At 48.3% G+C, this 10,115-nt stretch overlaps 1 pseudogene; it reads left to right on the top strand.

Moving 5' to 3' along the window:
- The first annotated feature begins 402 nt into the window (after positions 1 to 402).
- LOC111545282 lies at positions 403 to 962 on the top strand (annotated as a pseudogene).
- Positions 963 to 10,115: the final 9,153 nt, after the last annotated feature.

Raw genomic sequence — 10,115 nt, 5'->3', positions numbered from 1 at the left:
TACATGAAAAATTAGCCAAGCATGGTAGTGCGTGCCTGTAGTCCCAGCTACTCAGGAGGTTGAGGTGGACCCATGGCTTGAGCCTGAGGGGCGGAGGTTGCAGTGAGCATGCCACAGCACTCCAGCCTGGGCGACAGAGCAAGAGGGTGATGGACCTGAAGATGAGAGATGGCAAAACAGAGAGAGACGGATTCGGCCCAGCTGTCCCAGGTGAGATGGTGCTTCTGTGCCAGGCTGAAGTACTGTATTTTGCAAAAAGTGTTGAAATAACAGGAGTTCGTTCAGAGACCATTTCTGTGCCGCAAGAAATAAAAGCATTGCAGCTGTGGAAGGAGATAGAAACTCGGCATCCTGGATTGGCTGATGTTAGAAATCAGACACTATTTGCTGTTCATCCGGAGTATGTCGAGCTTGGAGATCAGCTCCTCCTGCTTCAACCAGGAGACGAAATTGCTGTTATCCCCCATCAGTGGAGGGTAGTGCTTTTGAGCCATCTAAGAAAGACATGGATGAAGTCAGAGAGAAATCTAAAGAGGTTATAAACGTTACTACCGAGAAACTTCCAGTAGATGAAGTCTCACAGTTGGTGATTTCTCCGCTCTGTGGTGCAGTATCCCTATTTGTAGGGACTACAAGAAATAACTTTGAAGGGAAAAAAGTCATTAGCTTAGAATATGAAGCATATCTACCCATGGCGGAAAATGAAGTCAAAAAGATTTGTAGTGACATCAGAGGCAGAAATGGTCAAACACATAGCAGTGTACCATGGACTTGGCTTGGTTCCAGTGTCAGAAGCAAGCATAGTCAGCGCTGTGTGCTCAGCCCACAGAGCTGCATCTCTTGAAGCTGTGAGCTATGCCATTGATACTTTAAAAGCCAAGGTGCCCATATGGCAAAAGGAAATATACGAAGAGTCATCATCTTGGAAAGGAAACAGAGTGCTTTGGGGCATCCAGCAATGAATCACTTAGCTTTTAGAGCCTGCAATCTTAACTTTGTTCAACTATTATCGTTGATCACATTTTGATTTTTTTCTCCCCACATGAGGATAGTTTACTGAAGCACAATCTCGTACGTTATACTAGTGGGACAAAAGAGAGAAAAAGGAAGCAAGATAAATGGGTATGTTGGATGAAGGGTTATTTAAAATGGAACTAAAGATAGAAGGAGGACTGTAGGAAAGAAATGGAATAATTTAAATGTGAGGAAAGATGTCCATGGTAGACATGTCCTTCCATGACTAATTTCTAATTGTAACTCAAACTCACATTGAGGTATGGACCCTCCTCAGTGACTTTAACTGACTCAGAGAGATACTCCCCCACCACCCCCACCTCACCAGCCCCCTCCCGGTTCAGGGACAGCATTGTTATCAAGGATGCATGACAGCAATGTTGGCGGAACTGGAAAGTATTAAAAAATCCTTGTCAGACAGTCTTGATATTATATATTTTCAGAAATATATTAAAAATAATAAACTAAAACCCATGATTTCAAAAGTTAAAAAAAACAAACAAACAGAGAGACTCCTAATGTCATCTCCCACCCTTTTATTGAGACAGGGTCTGCCTCTGTCACCCAGGCTGGAGTGCAGTGGCACAATCACAGCTCACTGCAGCCTCAACCTCTTGGGCCGAGTGATCCTCCTGCCTCAGCCTCCCAAGTAGCTGGGACTATAGGCAAATGCCACCATGCCCAGCTAATTTTAAAAATTTTTTAGAGATGGGTCTCACTCTGTCACTCAGACTGGAGTGTTGTGATGTGATCATAGTTTACTGCAACCTCAACTTCCTGGACTCAAGTGATCCTCCCACCTCAGCCTCCTGAGTAGCTGGGACTATAGGTGTGAGCCACGGCACCTGGCTTATTTTTTAATTTTTGGTGGATAAGGAGTCTCCCTTTGTTACCCAGACTGGTGTCCAACTCCTGGGCTCAAGTGATCCTCCTGCCTCAGCCTCCCAAAGTGCTGGGATTACAGGCATGAGCCACCAAGCCCAGCCCAAGGCCATCTTTGAGTTTCCAAATGTTTTAAGGCCAGTTTCAGTCATTCCACCTATATTGTGGGAAAAAATAAATAAATAAAATGAAAAAACAAATTTTAAAATTAGAATTAAATAAAAAATTTAAAAAGTAAAAAAAAGGTATTCAATATCACTTTGATAATTTACTCAATAATGAATCTTTTTTTTTTTTCTTTTCTCACCTAACTTAGGTCAATTTAGGTCTCCGTCTCTGGTAACTGAAAAGAGACCCAACGAAACGTCTTACAGAGCACCAGGGCCGATTCTTGATGCTACGTTAGATTCTGTGTAGTCAGAAAACGGAAACAGAAACATATCCAAGCCAGGCGGAGGAAAAACTTTGGGGCCTGTTTATCCAGGTTCAAGACAGTTTCTATTTAAAAAAAAGAAAAAGAAAAAGAAAAAAAGTTCATAACAGAATAAGTTCAGATTCTCCTGTGACTGTCAGAGCTAAGATCTGACGCCTCTGCTGGTTTCCATGACAACTACCAGCAGCTACAATCATGCCGAACCCAGAACCAGAGGATTCGGTGACTTTACCTTGATTCTGTGGCCGGATTATTGCCGATTTTAAAAGGAAGTGCATAGTGAGCCCCTGTCTCTGCTGTGTCTTCAGCTGTCCTTTGAAACGTGGATGTCTTGACAAGAGGCCAGGGCAGGGCTCCTGTCTCCTCTCCCGAGCTGGTGTCCTTCCCAGATGGATTTCTTCTGGTGCTGGTGAGATTACTTGGTGACCTAGTTCCAGCTACACAAGTTATGCTGTCGTGATTGCTGGGGGTAAGTGCCCAAAATAGCTCTTTGATTTGTTTCATAAACAGGCTCTGTGGCAGGTTCATGTCATTTTTCCCCCAAAGAAGGGATTCCAGAGACCAGGACTTCACGGAGAGCTTGCTCCTCTACCTCTGGGTCAAAGGCTGCGAGTTTCAGGGCTGGGACGGGGGACACAGAATCTGCCTCTTGGGAATGCCAAGTCGAGATCCAAGACTAGCTAGGGACTCTTGCATTCCCCTTGCCAAGCTGTAGCCTCCCCTGGAAACAGGTCTTCCAGGAGTGTTGCACTGAGTGATGACACCGTTGCATGAGGCTCTGCAGTGCTTGGACACAGAACTGCACTGCAGCCTTCCGGATGCTCAGCTGGAAAAGCCCCGAGAACCTGAGGCTTTTCTGCAGCACATTAGGGCTTATGACTGGAGAGTGTCTACCGCCTGAGGGCAGGGGTGCGGTTTTTACTCACCCTATTCACCTGTTCAGGTGCCCACTTCATCCTAGACTCCCTTCTTTTTCCTTCCTTCCTTCCTTCCTTCCTTCCTTCCTTCCTTCCTTCCTTCTTTCCTTCCTTCCTTCTCTTGCTTGCTTGTCTGTTTGCTTGCTTCCTCACTTGCTTGCTTCGGGGTCTCACTCTGTCACTCAGGCTGGAGTACAGCGGTGCAAACACAGCTCACTGCAACCTCCGCCTCCTGGGCTCAGGCGATCCTCCTACCTCAGCCTCCCAAGTAGCTGGGACTACAGGTGTGTGCCACCAACACTTGGCTAATTTTTTCTATGTTTTGTAGAGATGGCATCTCACTATATTGCCCAGCTGTTTTCAGACTCCTGGGCTCAAACAATCCTTCCTCCTTGGCCTTCCAAAGTGTTAGGATTACAGGTGTGAGCCACCGTGCCCAGCCTTTGATACACTTCTTGATTGAAGGAAGAGGGCCAACTTTTACTGAGTACCTATGACATGCCCAGTGCTTGCATGCATGCCATTATTTTGGAGGCAGTATAGCCGAGTGCTCATGGGCAGGAACTCCAGTATCAGAAAGACCTGGACTTAAATCTCAGTTCTCCCACTTACAGTACTAGCTGTGGAAAGTTCACTTGTTACTTAACTTTCCTGAGCCTCAGTTTTCTCATCTGTAAAGTGGAAATAATAATAAATCACCTCGGCCGGGTGCGGTGGCTCAAGCCTGTAATCCCAGCACTTTGGGAGGCCGAGACCGGCGGATCACGAGGTCAGGAGATCGAGACCATCCTGGCTAACACGGTGAAACCCCGTCTCTACTAAAAAATACACAAAAACTAGCCGGGCGAGGTGGCGGGCGCCTGTAGTCCCAGCTACTCCGGAGGCTGAGGCAGGAGAATGGCATAAACCCGGGAGGCGGAGCTTGCAGTGAGCTGAGATCAGGCCACTGCACTCCAGCCTGGGTGACAGAGCGAGACTCCGTCTCAAAAAAAAAAAAAAAAAAAAAAAAAAAAAAAAAAAAAAAAAAAAAAAATAATAATAATAATAATAATAATAAATCACCTCATCAAGTTGTTATGGAGATTAAATGAGGTGATGTAGATAAAACACACAGTAAACATTCAATAAAGTTAGCTATTATTATTCTAGTTATTAGTAGCCACAAGACACAGGACATTGTTATACAGGAAGTTTAAATCATGAAAAGGAAAAGTTACAGAACATATAAGCCTGAATATAGCACCTCCTCAAATTGTGTTTAAATCATGGAAAATGCTATTGCCCACAGTGGCTCACACCTGTAATCCCAGCACTTTGGGAGGCCGAGGCAAAAGGATCACTTGAGGCCAGGAATTGGAGACTAGTCTGGACAATATAGTGAGACCCTACCTCTACCAAAAATTTAAAAATTAGCCAGGTGCCATGGTGCACATCTGTAGTCCTAGCTACTTGGGAGGTTGAGGTGGAAAGATCGCTTGAGCCTGGGAAGTCAAGGCTTCAGTGAGCCGTGATCATACCACTGCACTCCAGCCTGAGAGACACAGCAAGACCCTGTCTCTAAAAGAAAACTAGAAAGTGCCACAGTCTGAGTTGTTGTGGGAAGTCAGGGACCCTGAATGGAGGGACTGGCTGGAGCCATAGCAGAGGAACATGAATTGTGAAGATTTCATGGACATTTGTCAGTTCCCAAATAATGTTTTTATAATTTCTTATGCCTGTCTTTACTTTAATCTCTTAATCCTGTTATCTTCGTAAGCTGAGGATGTACATGACCCAAGGACCACTGTGATAATTGTGTTAACTGTACAAATTGATTGTAAAATGTGTGTTTGAACGATATGAAATCAGTGCACCTTGAAAAAGAACAAAATAACAGCAATTTTTAGGGAATAAGGGAAGACAACCATAAGGTCTGACCGCCTGCAGGGTTGGGAAAAAGGGCCGTATTTTTCTTCTTGCAGAGCCTATAAATGCACTTGCAAGTAGGAGAGATATCGCTAAATTCTTTTCCTAGCAAGGAATATTAATATTAATACCCTGGGAAAGGAATGCATTCCTGGGAGAGGTCTATAAACGACCTCTGCGGGAATGTCTGCCTTGTGTGGTTGAGATAAGGACTGAGATATGCCCTGGTCTCCTGCAGAACCCTCAGGCTTACTAGGGTTGGGAAAACTCCACCCTGGTACATTTGTGGTCAGACCAGTTCTCTGCTCTGGAACCCTGTTTTCTGTTGTTTAAGATGTTTATCAAGACAATACCTGCACCGCTGAACATAGACCCTTATCAGTAGTTCTGCTTTTGCCCTCTGCCTTGGGATCTTTGTTGGACCCTTATCAGTAGTTCTGCTTTGCCTTTTGTCCTGTGTCCTCAGAAGCATGTGATCTTTGTTCTGCTTTTTGCCCTTCAAAGCATGTGATCTTTGTACCTACTCTCTGCTCTTACACCCCTTCCCCTTTTGAAACCCTTAATTAAAAACTTGCTGGTTTGAGGCTCAGGTGGGCATCACGGTCCTACCAACATGTGATGTCACCCCCAGTGGCCCAGCTGTAAATTTCCTCTCTTTGTATTCTTTCTCTTTATTCCTCAGCCGGCCAACACTTATGGAAAATAGAACCTACATTGAAATATTGGGGGGTGGGTTCCCCTGATATCAGTGAATCGCCGTTGGTGCTTGTCATGGAGACTATATTCCATGCTTACCGTGTGCCCGGCACGGTGCGCGGCCTGGAGACTGTTTACTCCATGCTTACTGTGGGCGGGGCATGGTGCTCGGCGGCAACATGGTCCACGATCTTATGAAGTCTAAAATCTCGTTGTGGAGACAAGGCCAACAAACATAACATTAATCAGCAAATCAAGGCAGGACGCGTCGCTGAACTCTACTTCTGGTAGCAAGTGCTACATGAGTTAAGAGGGAAAAGTAGTAACTCAGCACCCATTATGCTCTAGCTCCTGGATTGAAAACACCACCTTATTTAAGTTGTCGTTAATTCTATAAGGTAGGCTGGGGGTACTCACGTGAGGCGTGAAGAAACTCTGACTCAGCGAGGTTCAGTGACTTCCCAAGGGCACACAATTACTAAGTGACTGAACCGGAACTTGAGCACAGCCTCCTGGCTCTGAAACCCTGCCAGAATACATTCTCCCAAATCAAAGCAAGTATCATCAATTCTGTTTTATTTTCTTTCTTTTTTTTTTTGTTTGTTTGTTTTGTTTTGTTTTTTGTTTTTTGTTTTTTTGAGACATGGTCTCTTTCTGTTGCCCAGACTCTAGTGCGGTGGTGCAATCATAGCTCACTGCAGCCTTGAACTCCTGGGCTTAAGCGATCCTCCCACCTCAGCCTCCTGAGTACTTGGGACCACAGGTGTGCACCACCACGCCTGGCTATTTTTCTAAATTTTTTTCGTAGAGATGGGGTCTCACTGTGTTGCCCAAGCTGGTCTCAGACTCCTGGCATCCAGGGATCTTCTGCCTCAGTGTCTCAAAGTGCTAGGATGACAGGCAAAAGCCACCACACCCATCCCATCAATCTCATTTTCTACAAAAGGAAGCAGGAGGTCAGTGAGATAAGGGACTTGTGGGAGGCACGGAAATAGCAGCAGGCGGAGCTGGGGTTTGGGTGCAGGCCTGTCTATCTCATGATCTCATGATCGACGATGCCTCTTAAAGCCTGTCGTGGGTACCTTTCCTTCTACCAGGCGAGGGACCTGGCAGAGCTGCACTGGGCCTCTGGAGCTCATTTGACAAAGAAATGGAGGCCTCCAGAGAGGCTTTTTCTAGTCCAGCCTCCTCACTGTCAGTCACATCCATTTGCCTTGGCTTGGCTGCCCCATACCTGCCAGGCTCCCACTGCATCCCCGCCCCCATAGTCAAGCTCACCTACAAGACCCACCTGTTCCTCAAGACCTGGGCTGTGGGAGCCTCTCCAGCTCCACTTGGAGGCCTGGGAGCTACTGAGAGCATGTTTCCTTGGTTTCGTTTTTGTCTTATTTTGTTTGCTTTGAGACAGAGTCTCGCTCTGTCGCCCTGGCTGGAGTGCGGTGGCGCGATCTCGGCTCACTGCAGCCTCCACCTCCGAGTTCAAGCGATTCTCCTGCCTCAGCCTCCAGCGTCGCTGGGACCACAGGCGCCTCCACCTCTCCCGGGAGTGTGTTTTTAAGTGTTCAGGTGCTATAGCAATGAACATTGAATATTTTCCATTTCTTGGCTCCTGGTAGCACTCAGTCAATGTTTGTTGAAGCGAAGAGAAAATCAATGAAAAAGCCACAGCGCCGGCAGCCAGAACAGGATCCCGCTGAGGACTCAGACCAGGGGCGTCCGCTCTCGCTCACAGCGTCGCCTTTGGCCTTGGCTCGCCAGCGCCACCTCGTGGTCTCCACAAGGAATAGCATCATGCGGGGCGCAGGGGCCCTACCCGGGGGTGACTAAAAGGCGTGTGTGTGGTGGCCAGGGCCCTGCACCTTGCCTGTCAGCTTTGTGGAGGTGCACAAGCTCGCTGGAGGAAAAGAATGCTGACCAGTGGCCCGAAAGGATTTTCCCGCATCCACTGGAAATGGGAAGGATCCTGTCAAAAATCCAAAGGGAAATGATAGAACCAGGAAGCCTTGGTGCCCTTCCAGAAACATGAGCCCCTTTCCCACGCTGTCACCTGGCATGAGGACACCCTGACAACCACGATCACACACCCGGGGCCCTGCCTGGCCTCACCTGCCCGACATCCCTCGGGAGTCAGAGCAGAGGCGCAGGGGAGGGCTCTGGCCTCCAGAGCGTGTCCTGCAGCCGCAGGGGAAAGGGCAGAAATAAGCCACCTTCTCTCCAGGAGGCTGAGCAGCCCAGGAAGCCTCTCGGGAAAGCACCTTCTGATCCAGCCCCGAAGTCATTTTCTGCCCCTGCTGAGTCAAGGTTTTCTCAGCCACACCCTCATCCAATCGGTATTCACAATCCAACTATCACATGTTTATTCGGGTTTTTTTGTCGCTGGTTTTAAGGTTTCTTTCTTGTTGTTGTTGTTGTTGTTTAAGAGATGAGGTCGGCAGGGCGCAGTGGCTCACGCCTGTAATCCCCGCATTTGGGAGGCTGAGGTGGGCGGATCACGAGGTCAGGAGTTGGAGACCAGCCTGGCCAACATGGTGAAACCCCATCTCTACTAAAAATTCCAAAATTAGCTGGGTGTGGTGGCTCACGCATGTAGTCCCAGCTACTCGGGAGGCTGAGGCAGAATTGCTTGAACCCAGGAGGCGGAGGTTGCAGTGAGTCGAGATCATGCCACTGCACTCCAGACTGGGGGACAAAGAGACTCCATCTAAAAAACAAAACAAAACAAAAAAGAGAGAGAGAGACGAAGTCTCGCTCTGTCCCCCAGGCTGCAGTGCAGTGGTAAAATCAATTACAAGCGTGTGCCACCACATCCAGCTAAGTTTTGTATTTTTGGTAGAGATGGGGTTTCACCATGTTGGCCAGGCTGGTCTCAAACTCCTGACCTCAGGTGATCCCCCCACCTCAGCCTCCCAATGTGCTGCTGTTACAGGCGTGAGCCACCGTATCGGCCACAAATATTTATTTACTGATTTCTTAGGTAACCCTTCATCTGCGCTTAGACCACCAAGGGTGGGCACCAGGAAGCCCCATCTTCCTTTCCTACTAATTCAGCCTCCACTCTCCCAGCTTCCCTCCCACAGCCTTCTGCGTTCCATTTGCCTTGGACCCGCAGATACCTCAGGGAGGAGCACCACGAAGGCAAACCCACCTCTTTCATATCAACGTCCATTGCTACCTGCCAGTAAGTGTCATATGGGGTTCTGCATGCTGGAGACCCCTTCCCACGGGGTGTCTGTGCAACTCCTGCTACAGCACACAAAATTCTGTATGGCCCATCCAGGGAGGAGCAACTGAAGCAAAAACAGCAACTGTGGCTCTCCGAGCCACACTGGGCCACAATACGGGAACTATTGGATTAGGTCTCATAGACGTCCCTTACGGCTCCTAATGGGGGAATGGCTAGTGGGGCTCATATTTGCTGAATGTTTCTGCTGGGCTAAAAACTGCTTAGGTGCCCGGGGGCTGTGGCTCACGCCTGTAATCTCAGCGCTTGGGGAGCCGAAGTGGGAGGATTACTTGAGTCTAGGAGTTTGAGACCAGCCTGGGCAACACAGTGAGACCCCCATCTCTATAAAATACATAAGTAGAGTTTAAATTAAAAAAAGAAAAAGAAACATGCTTAGTCTACCCCTGAGAATGATCTCAGGAAGAGAGTGAAACAGATGGGCTCGGTCTCCTGAGGGAGCCAAGCAGGGCTTAGGCTGGGGACGCTGTGTGCAGCAGAGTCACTGGCTATTCACAGCCCAAACAGTAGAAAGTTTTTAGGGAAATGCCCAGAGGTGCTTTGATCTGGGAAGCACACAAGCCAATCAAAATACGCCGCCTTCGGGCAAGAGGAACCGGAGAGCGCCATCTAGTGACCCCACAAGTTCTCTTCCGGAAGGAAGTGTTCAGTCAGGAGAAACCAAGAGCCACCTCACAGTGAGGACCAGAAAAACACCTCAGGAAGAGGCCCTGGAAAGGAAATCCAAAGCGAGGAAGGAGGCCGGGCGCGGTGGCTCAAGCCTGTAATCCCAGCACTTTGGGAGGCTGAGTCGAGCGGATCACGAAGTCAGGAGATCGAGACCATCCTGGCTAACACGGTGAAACCCCGTCTCTACTAAAATATACAAAAAACTAGCCGGGTGAGGTGGCGGCGCCTGTAGTCTCAGCTACTCGGGAGGCTGAGGCAGGAGAATGGCGGGAACCCGGGAGGCGGAGCTTGCAGTGAGCTGAGATCCGGCCACTGCACTCCAGCCTGGGCGACAGAGCGAGACTCCGTCCCAAAAAAA

Source organism: Piliocolobus tephrosceles, chromosome 1 (assembly GCF_002776525.5).
Source record: "Piliocolobus tephrosceles isolate RC106 chromosome 1, ASM277652v3, whole genome shotgun sequence".
Lineage (NCBI taxonomy): Eukaryota > Metazoa > Chordata > Mammalia > Primates > Cercopithecidae > Piliocolobus > Piliocolobus tephrosceles.
The sequence above is the reverse complement of the archived record's forward strand: the minus strand, read 5'-3'. Positions and strand labels throughout refer to the sequence as shown.